This window comes from Tamandua tetradactyla, chromosome 6 (genome assembly GCF_023851605.1).
Source record: "Tamandua tetradactyla isolate mTamTet1 chromosome 6, mTamTet1.pri, whole genome shotgun sequence".
Lineage (NCBI taxonomy): Eukaryota > Metazoa > Chordata > Mammalia > Pilosa > Myrmecophagidae > Tamandua > Tamandua tetradactyla.
The window spans coordinates 14,623,658-14,634,357 of NC_135332.1; the positions used below are offsets into that span (position 1 = coordinate 14,623,658).

At 53.2% G+C, this 10,700-nt stretch overlaps 1 pseudogene; it reads left to right on the plus strand.

The window, feature by feature from the left end:
• The first annotated feature begins 7,891 nt into the window (after positions 1-7,891).
• Positions 7,892-8,467, plus strand: LOC143685816 (small ribosomal subunit protein eS7 pseudogene; annotated as a pseudogene).
• The last annotated feature ends 2,233 nt before the right edge of the window (positions 8,468-10,700 follow it).

Genomic DNA, 10,700 nt, shown 5'->3' on the forward strand with positions numbered 1-10,700 from the left:
GGAGGCAGACCCAAGGCAGCCACACCAGGCCTTGAGGCCGTCCCAAGGCTAGCTGATGGGCTCCTGCCCCTGGGGGCAGTGGGTCCACCCCTGCCACCCCCACCCCCACCCCCCCACCCCCCCCCCGTTCCGTGCTGGGAGGATGAGCCGTATGAACTTGATGGGTTCAGCTAAGGGGGTGCCCTGGCAGGAGTTTTGAGGGAAGGAGGGAGGAAGAGAGGAAGGAACAGAGGGATGAAGGGACAGTTGGTGGGGAGAAGGGTTCCCAGCTCTCTCCCCAAGAGGTTGCCACGGGCTGGGCACTGCCACTGTCGAAGGTCTTGGACCCCCCACAACCCCTCTCTCTTGGGGTCCAGCAACACCCCTCCCCTTGCCCCCAGGTCCTATGGTGGTGCAGGGTCCCTGCTGCTGCCAGCCTGGAGCTCTGCTCTCTCCCTCCTGGGTTCCCTCTGCTGCCCACGCCTTTGAAACAGTTGTTTTATTAAAATCATCCTCAAAGGCAGGCCACGGTGGCTCAGTGGCAGAGTTCTCACCTGCTATACCCCAGACCCAGGTTCAATTCCCGGTGCTTGTCCATGCAAAACAAAACAACAACAAAAAATCATCCTCAAATCCCCTGGTCTGGTGGTGCCTCTATTTCCCGCCAGGGCCTTGGAGGACCCAGGGAGTAGGGGGAGGAGTGTGGGTGGGAAGCGGGCTCTCTCCTGAAACCAGGGGTCTCCTGCCCCCAGGCCCTGGCCCGGGTGCCCGGTTCTGGTTCTCTCCTCTGTTCAGGGGCAGGAGTGTCTGGGCAGAGGGAGCCCTGGGCTGCCTGGGCTGCACCCCACACACTATCCCATCCAGCCTCCAGCCTGGGGGGACAGTCCCCGCCCCAGACATCCCTGGGGAGGGACACAGGGGCCCCTTGGCTCCCGGGACCGTGCCTGGGAGAAACAAGTCCACTGACCCGGGCACCAGCCTCCCACGGCCCCCACCCCCGACACCCCCAGACCCAGCCAGCATTACTGCTACCGAGAAGGGTCTCCTGTCACTCACACCCTGACCGCTCCCAGCCTCGTGATTTACAGACTTTAATTTTCCCTGGATCCTCAACTGCGGCCCTTCCTTCCCTCTGGTCTGTCAGGGTGTTTATCTCCCATCCCTCAGCCTTTCTCCCCCTCCCCTGTTTTTTAATTTGAAGCATCCGTCTGGAGCATCCTGAGATGGGGACATCTGCAATACTGAAAGTGCTGACAGCTCTATTGATTTTCTCTCTTCCACTGCATAATGCAAGATATATACAAGCCGGCAGGCTGCCCCCGTCCCATTGCTTTTTTCCCTCACTCTAAAGTCCCCCGCCCGGCACATGATGACATCTAGGAGGCAGGCTTGTGATCACACTTAGGACAGTTGTCCCCTGCTCCGACAGCACTTTCCTCCTGCCGGGGCACGTGGTCTATGCTGTCCTTTCACAGTGGCAGGGCGGGCAGCGTGGAAGCGGGGCCTGGAGTCAGAGGGGCCGGTGGCCTGGCGGGGGGGAGTGAGGAGGTGACCCCTGTCCAAGCAGAGCAGACGAGACCAGGCAGGCCTTTGGAGAAGTCCCCTTCCCCCCGACCTGGCCTGGGTCCTGGTCCGGAGGGCCCTGGCCGCCCCAGCCCCCCTCCCCCTCTGCATGGCGCAGCTCTCTTCCTCCCCCCTTTTGCGAGGTGCCTGGGATTCACACTGAGTCTGCCGCACAGCCAGCTGCCGCACAGGGCCTTCTCTGCTCACCGCGCCTTTGGGTGTCTCATAAGCAGGTGGTCCCAGACTCCACACAAGGAGAAGCAGCTGGAAGCCGGAATGAGCACCCTCCTCCCAAAACACGGAGGCTCATGGCAAGGTGGGACAGAAATCCTAGCGTGAGCTGGGAGTCAGCATCGAGGGACTGAGAAAACTTTCTCGACCAAAAGGGGAAGAGAGAAATGAAACTAAATAAAGTGTCAATGGCCGAGAGATTCCAAACAGAGTCGAGAGGTTAACTTGGAGGTTATTCTTACGCCTTATATAGATATTCCCTTTTTAGTTAGTGTATATTAGAGAGGCTGGGGGGAACTGCCTGAAAATGTAGAGCTGTGTTCCAGTAGCCATGTTTCTTAAAGATGAATGTATAATGATATAGCTTTCACGATGTGACTGTATGACTGTGAAAACCTTGTCTGATGTTCCTTTTATCTATGATATTGACAGATGAGTAAAAAATATGGATAAAAAATTAATAAATAATAAGAGGAACAAATGTTAAATTGACTAGATTGAAATACTAGTGAACAATGAAAGGGAGTGGTAAGAGATACAGAAAAAAAATAGGGGGAACAAAGATTAATTGAGTAGATGGAAATACTAGAGGTCAATGAGAGGGAGGGGTATGCAATGGATGAGATTTTTCTTTTTATTTCTTTTTCTGGAGTGATGCAGATGTCCTAAAAAATGATCATGGTGATGAATATACTACTGTGTGATGATATTGTGAGCCATTAATTGTACAGCATGCATGGAATGTTTGTATGTGAAGAATGTTCATGTTTTTATGTTGTTTTGGTTTGATAATAAAAAATAAATTTAAAAAAAATTTAAAAAAACAGAGGCTCAGATATATCAGGGAACCTGCTCAGGGCCTCCCAGAGAGGTAGTGGGTGTGAACTAAGACTGCCAGGCTCCAAGAACAGAATTCCTACTCCTCCCACCTCCCCCCACCACACACACACACTGCACCACCTCCTCCAGGAAGACTTCCTGGATTGATGTCACTCAGTCTGATTACTTCTTGGTTCTTGGCCCCCTGGACCCTACTTGCTATGAGTGTCGGCACGTTCCTGCAGGTTGCTCTGAACGTTTTGGGTGGGTTCTTAGAACGAAGCAAAGTTCTCCTCTTTGTGAAGCAGCATGGATGACACTTTCGCCTACAGGGTTTCCCTGAGCCCACCCCGCCCCAGCCTGGACGGGCCCCCTCGGTTGAGTGGGTGAAGGGATGTTTGCGCTTGTGGAGGTGACTCTTCTCCCTTCAGTGCCCTGCCTGCCCCCTCTCCCACTGGAAAAGGCACTCCACCCTCCTGGCCAACCTCAGCTGCCTCACCTGTCCTGATGAGATGGAAAATGTTGCACCTAGGGACACAGCATCTGCCAGTGGGGCTGCCATGGGGCTCCCCGGTTCTGCTCCAGCTGACCACTGCCCATCTGCCAGCTCGACTGCTTGGGGCCCACCAGAGCCCCGGCCTGAGCAGGGGCAGACCAGGGGTGGTGATCCTTTGGGCTCCGCAGGGAAAGGTACTGAAACACGAGGGTAGACCCAGATGAGAGCACACAGCCCCTGGATGCACAGACAGCGGCTCAGCCCGGGCAAGAATGGGCCGCAGGCATGGAACAGACACCCGGCAGAACAGAGAAGAGTCTCTTGGTTCTGTCCTTCTAGCCCAATGGCTCTAAGCCAGGATCCATTTTGCCAGTCCGCCCCTGCCCCCCACCCCACCCCAGGGGACATTGGCAATATCTGGAGACATTGTGGGTTATCACAATTAGTAGGGTGGAGGCCGGGGTGCTGCCCACATCCTACAACCCCAAGACAGCCCACCCCCACCCCCAGCAAAGAACTATCTGTCCCAAAAGGTCAGTAGTGGCGACTTTGAGAAACCCTTTTCTAGACAAGCCAATGAGACTTTGGGGCTGTTAGCTCAGCAGCTGGAGCACATTAAATCCAAGCCCGCCCACCCGTCCCCACCCCCCAGGAGCACCTGAGGGGCTCGCAGACTCCCTGGGGAGCTGGAGGCGCCATCTGGTATTCCAAAAAATAAAGCACCAGCCCCACTGCTCATGGCTCCTGGTGTCTCCTCCCCAGCCCTTTCCCAGGTAACTGAGCCCAGCAAGCACTAAAAACTCACTCCCTGCTCCAAACTGTTAAGGTGGAATGCCGACAGCCAAAGGCACAGGCCTCCTGGGGGCCTCCGGAGATTAAATGAGATGGTAGATATAAAGGCACTTGGTCAGGTATGAAGCACCACGCAACTATTACAGATAATTTATATACAGTGCTCTTGGCAGCTGCAAGGCAGAAAGGGGCCCTTTCCTTTCCTTTCATTTCCAGTCGCACCCGCACTGCCCCCGTGTGGTCACTGGTGATCACTGCACCCGGGCAGGGAGAGGATTGTTTCCAGACTTCCTGGGAGAAGTCAAGGATGGTGGCCCAGTCCGACGTGCTTTAAAACTTTTCTAAGGATCCCATTTAAGCTCCACAGCAGCTTGTTCAGGGAGCTCCATCCCCACTTTGGAAAGGGGGAAAGAGGGCTCAGGAGATTCCGCTGGTCAGTGAAGGAGGTGGGGCTGGAACCCTGGCATGGGCAAGCCCTGGACTCCTGAGGCATCCTGCAGAGCTGCAGACCAAAAAGGGCAGTTCAGAGAGCTGCACCCCTACCCCTGCTGTGGCTCTCATGGAACAGCTCTAAAGCCTCAGACTCCGGACCAACGCTCTTGTCCTCCACCCTATCCCCAGGCCCTGCCCACCTCTGCTTGCAGCACTGACCTTCTCACTTTTCCCAGAAACATGCCACACCCTCCTGGCTCTGGGCAATGTCAGTTCCTTCCTTCTGCTTGGAAGCCTTTTCCCTGCCCACTTCTCCTCCTGGCAAACTCCCACTGACCTGTCAAGGTTGGACTCACGTGTCGCCTCCTCCGCGAAGCCTTCCCTGACTCCCTCAGGTGGAATTAGTGCTTACACACATACACACATACACACACACACACACTGCCTGTGGGCACCTTCCATGCCCTGTTATCCCAATCACGGTGGCCTGTGAGCATCTTTGGAGAGGGCACCACACCCTGGTTATTCCCTGGGCAGCACAAAACAGGTGTTCATTAACCGTTAACTACAAATATGGAATGAGTTGAATAAGAGAATATTTAGGGGGTTGGAGAGTTGTTTCCTGCCCCTTTGGATCATGCCACATATGTGACTATCCCTCCGCCCTCCTACAGCTGCTCATGGCTTAGTTAATCTTGGCCCTACCTCCAATGCACTCCTGAAGACGAAGAGAGAAATCTACACCACTGAGCTTGCAGAGGTGGCCGGGGCAGTGCCTACTGGAGGGGGGCCAAGTTGGCTATGAGCTCTGCCCTGCTGCACACTCAGCCAGGGGCAGCCCTGAGCTCAGCAGAAGGATGGGTGTCCTGCCTCAAGGTGGGTCTGAAAGGAAGGAAGGGGGAGAGGACAGGAAGATGTCCTCCAGCTCTAGACATGCCATCTGGCCATCTCCAGTTCTCTAACATGCTGCCACCTCATCGGCCTCAGTCAATTAACTGCAATAGCCTTAACCATACCCGCAGCCTCCCATCTTGTGGGCTTCAATCCATCGTGCACAGCTCATAGCCACAGGAATCTACAACACTCAAGCCTGGCCCTGCCACAGGTCTGCTCATAGCTTTTCATCTCCCATACGATACACCCAGAGCCCCTTTTAGAGTCACCAGAGAAGCCGATGTCTAGGGCGGCATCCTGGGTTCCTCTCCCGGAGACACAGAGTCGGTCAGGGGAAGGGCCTGGGAACCTGCATCTTAAGCTCCCCAGTGATGCCACGGCAAGAGGTCCAGGGACCGTGCTGGGGAAACACCCACTTTGTGTTTTAGCATCTGTGGTGGACTGAATCACACACTCCAACAAAGGCATGTTCTTAATCTTTACCGTTATTCCTGTGAGTGTGCACCCATTTGCAAATAGGACCCGTGGAAGATGTACCATCGGTTAAAGGTGCGGACTCATTTGTGAGTAAGATCTTCCAAGTTCCTATTTAGGTATGGCCAAATGGAATGAAGGCGGCCTAAATTCTTATGTCGGAGGCTTTATAGAGAAATGAGAGAAACCCGGGAGGGGATCAAGGGCATGGCCAGGTGACAGGAAACAGATACAAACCACGGCAGCCCGAGGGCTGAATGCTACAGGGACAGAGCGAGGGCCTGCCCACTCCTTGATGCCGGACCTCGAGCCTCTGAACGAGGGACCGTGCCTTCCTGCTGTTTAAGCCAACCTTGGCGTGGCATTTGTCACAGCAGCCTGGCAAACCAAGACTACACGCTAGGCTCCATGGTCTGACCCCAAAGAACATACTTAAAGATTTTTATTAAGACATAACACAAAACTTGAACGCAGAGCGTGATTAATTTTTACGTATGTCTACACCCAGGTAGCCACCATCGCGGTCAAGTTGCAGAACATTTGCAACACTTCAGAAGGTTCCCCTGGGTTCTCTCCAAGCCAACGACCCCCACCCCAAGATCTTCTCTCCCACGAGCTTCTGTGCCTCTGCACCCGCTGGCCCTCAGGCCGGAATGCCTCTCTCAGGTGAGCTTCACCCCCGAGCCCCACCTCGGTGGAGGCCCTGAGGAGGCACAGGCGCCCCGTGCTCCCACGCCACACGTGCCCGTTTCCAAGAGAGGGATGAACACGTGCTCCAGGGTTGATTACGCCTGTCCTGCTCCCACTTCCAGCACCTGCAAAAGCAGGTCTTACATGACAGGTCCTCAAAAAGGGAAATCTAGAATTACCATCTGTCCTGGCAACCCCGCTTCTAGACACATACCCAAAAGAGAGGGACAACAAGATCACAAACAGGTACGTGTAGGCCAATGCTTATAGCAGCACTATTCGCGATAGCCAAAAGCCAGAAACAACTCAAGTGTCCACCAACAAATGAACAGATAAACAAAACGTGGTACAAACCCACAACAGGATATTATTTGGCCGTAAGAAAGAATGAAGCTCTGAGACAGGCTGCAACATAGAAGAACCTTCAAATCATTAAGCTCAGTGAAATTAGCAGGACATATAGAACAAAAATTATATAAAATCACTTATAAGGAGTGAGTAGAGATAGAAAATTCACAGAGATAGAAAGCAGATTAGAGGTTATGGGGAGGGGAGGAGAGTGGGCAGAGTGTTTGTAGAAATAAAAAATAAATTTAATCTACTTTTCAAAATTAGAGCAAGTCTTGATTTTCATCTCAGTAGCCTGTGCTTAGCACAGTGCTGGGCCCAAAGTAGATGCTCAATAAATGTTTAATGGATGAAGGAATGGACAAACAAATGCCCTAAGCAAGCTCCTGTGTTTACGCTGGACATGCATGCTTCTCACAAATCCCAGCCTGCCCTCCTACATCCCACACTCAGTAACCCGACCCCACACCCAATTCTGGTGCCCAGCGCAGTGCCCCCTGGGTCCCTGCCTGGCATCCCAGTAACATTTGCCAGATTTAGAAAGAAAAAAAATCACAGGATGGTCAGTAAAATTTGAATTTCAGATAAACAAAACATTTTAGTATAAGTAGGTCCCATGCAAATTTAAACTAATAATCATTCCTTGTTTATCTGAAACTCAGATTAAAACTGGGCGTCCTGTCTTCCACCTGGCAGCCCTAACCCTAGCCCTCCTGACCTCCTGCTCAGCCCCTGTCCCCCTCTTCTCCGTGCAGGTAGAATCTGGGCACTGTCCATCCCAGTGGCCATCAGCTTCAAGCCAAAGCTGGAGGCTCGATGCTGCCCCAGTGTGAGATCAGTGTGGTCACCCCCCAGCAGCCGTGCCCTGATCCCCACCCTGTGCCAATGAACTCAGATGGGAAGCCGAGCTGCTCGGCGTGGAGTCACCACACACCCTTAAGCTCTGTCCACCGAGCAGGTGATCCCTTCCTTTGGAGACCCACCCCCAGCCAGGTCTGTCCCTGCAGCTCTGGCCCCACACAGGGCCAGTTCACTGGCCTCTCCTGCCACCCACCATCGGATTCTAGCACAGTCCGTGCATTAGACATCGGAACTGGCCATGACCTTGCTTCCATGCCCTGCCTTTCTTTCTCCCTGTGGCATCTTGGGACAGCGCTCAACGAGAAAAAGGCCATGTTCAGTTCAAGTGCAAAGACGGTGAAGCCCAATGGCAAAAAGTCAGCTGAATTCAAGCGTGGCGTTTCTCAGCCTCTTCCTGAGCTGGAAATGAACTCAGGCGTAAACGCTCAGTTAAGGGAGTGGAATATAACAGCAGCCGAGGAAACTGAAGTTGGTGGTGGTCAGAAAGCTATCACAGTCTTTGTTCCTGTTCCGCAACTGAAGTCTACCCAGAAAATCCAAGTTGGGCTAGGACGTGAATTGGAGAAAAAGTTCAGTGGGAAGCGCGTTGTGTTTATGGCTCAGAGAATTCTGCAACTCGAAGAAGCTGTACATAAAATAATCAGAAGTGTCCCAGAAGCTATATCCTCTGGCATCTGTGCACAAAATGCAATCCTCGAAGACTTGGTATTCCCAAGTGAAATTGTGGGCAAGAAAATCTTGGACAATGGGTGGCAGCGGCTAATAAAGGTTCATTTGGACAAAGCGCAGTAGAACAATGTAGAACAGGAGGTTGAAACTTGTTCTGGTGTGTATGAGAAGCTCACTGGCAAGGACGTTAATTTTGAATTTCCAGAGATTCAGCTATAAGCCAAAATGACTAATCAACGTATCATGCACAAAAAAAAAAGGACAAGTCCCTCTGCCAGATTTCTGACCTGCTCAAAGCCAGTGGTTTGTGCCTGGGCCCATCACAACACCCAGGGCTGCTCTTCCTTGAGGTGTGAGGCCACCCCACATACCAGGAGCTGCAGTTTATTTTGCCATTTGACCCCTGCCCCCACCTTGAAGGGGTGGAGACAACCGTTAGTACTTGAACAAAGTTACTGTCATATTTTGTTACTCCACATCTGTGTTTTCTTAAATTATACAATTCAAGAGGGTGAACATCTGGCATTACCGCCAATAGGGAAAAGCAGTGCCCATCACCCACCCTCACCCTGTCCCCGTCCGGTTGGTCCGACAGCGGGGGTGAGAAGCACCAAACATTCACTTGACACATAATTTTGAGCACCTACCACGTGCCAGGCTCTGCTGTGGGTACATTAAACCATCCATCCCTCCAACTCTCCACCCATCCCACCATCCATCCAGCCCCCACCTCCACTCATCCAGCCCTCCCTCCATCCGTCTGCCCATCCATCCATGTGCCCCTCCTTCCCTCTCTCCCTCCATCCATCCCTTCATCTGGTGAATGACCTCCAAGGCCGTATCCAGCTTAAGGATCCTACGGTGCCGGCATGGAACAGCACTTATGTACAGTACTACATTCCAAGAGTTATCAGTTGAACACACACCCTGTCCTGCTCTCAAAGGGAAGTCAGTACAAATGGTGCAGCACAGTGTGGTGAGGTGGTGTGCAAGGAACTGCTGAATGGGTGACAAATGGCGGGAGTCCAGAGATGGTGTCCTGCCTGGAGGAGGGGTGGTGGGAGCCACACTTTGAAGGGTGCGTAGGACATCGTAGCAGGGGAGACCAGCAGAGGCACATGCCAGGAGGTCTGAAGGCGCACGGCACATGCCTGGAGGGAGGCTGGTTTGGCTAAAAGGGCAGTTGCTTGTGGAGGAGCACAGGATTAGACAAGACCAGAAAGGCATGTGCCTGGGGTGGAGGAGAGGTGGCAAACTGAGGAGCCTGCGAATGTCCTTCTCAGGTCGGGGCTGAGGCACCCATGGTTCTCAAACTGGAGCCAGAACTTCAGACATCTAAAATTAAGCTTCTACCAATTTGCTTTTCCCATTGTTAAACCTCAGATACTACTGTTAGTCGCAGAATTATAATTGGGCCTCTTTCAAAGGCTCCCTAGTACAATTAGAGTATTTTGTAATCACCGCCAGCCAAGAACTATCGGTGGATTCTTCCCTGTAGGAGGGCGTTCAACCTGGGCTTGTCTAACAGGAGAAAGGGAGGGGAGAAAGTCCACAAGACTTTCTGCCACTCCTGGTAAAGTGAACACTCTCTCTCTCTTTGGCTGAGCAACTCTTTAACAGTAAGCCCAAGGCAATTGCATTCTGCTGTGCCGTTATCAAATCTGGGGGAAACATGTGTAGACATTTGTAAAGAGCTTAAAATAAAAAAGTATAATAAAAATAAAATCGAAAACCACACGTTTTCCTAAGTCTATCTTAAAAGATATAAGAGCTGAGGATAACCACACTCAGGAAAATCCTACGATGCGCGGGGTGCCGGCGGGGAGAACCGAGGGCCTTCCCAAAGCCGGCCAGCACGCATGGCGCACGCAGGCCTGCGCGGTGGGAAGCCACACGGGAAGTGGTCAGGCGCCTGGGCTCAGAAACGGGACCACCAGAGGTTCAAGTCCTTAGACATGGCGCCTCAGGGAGCCTTTAAATCTCCCCGCGTGAGACCGGGTCTCAGGGTGACCAGAGGGCGTGGGCCTGCCCGCGGTAGGGGCTCTGTAAGTGCAGCTTTGGGATGGTGACTTCGGTTCTATTCGACGCCAGTGCCCGAAGGCTGCGGGAACAGCAAGTCTCCGGGAAATGGATACCGGGGCGCGGGAGGACGCGCTGGGCAGGCCAGATTTGGTGTTGAAGGAAAAGGAGACCAGAAGGAAAGGTGAGGGATCCCGAGCCGGAGAGTCTAAAGTGTTCCTAGAGGGGTCCCTTCAATCAAGGGAGAAAACCTCCGCGGAGAGGCCCGAGGCGTCTAATGAACCGGTGTTATAGTCAGTGTTGGCGGATCACGCTGAACCCGTGCGGGGGGCGGGGGGAGCTGCGGAAGGGGAGGAGGAAAGGGAGAAGGAGGGGCGGGAGGAGAAGACGACGAAGAAGAGCCGCGAGTGGAAAGGGGAAAGGCCCGCTACAC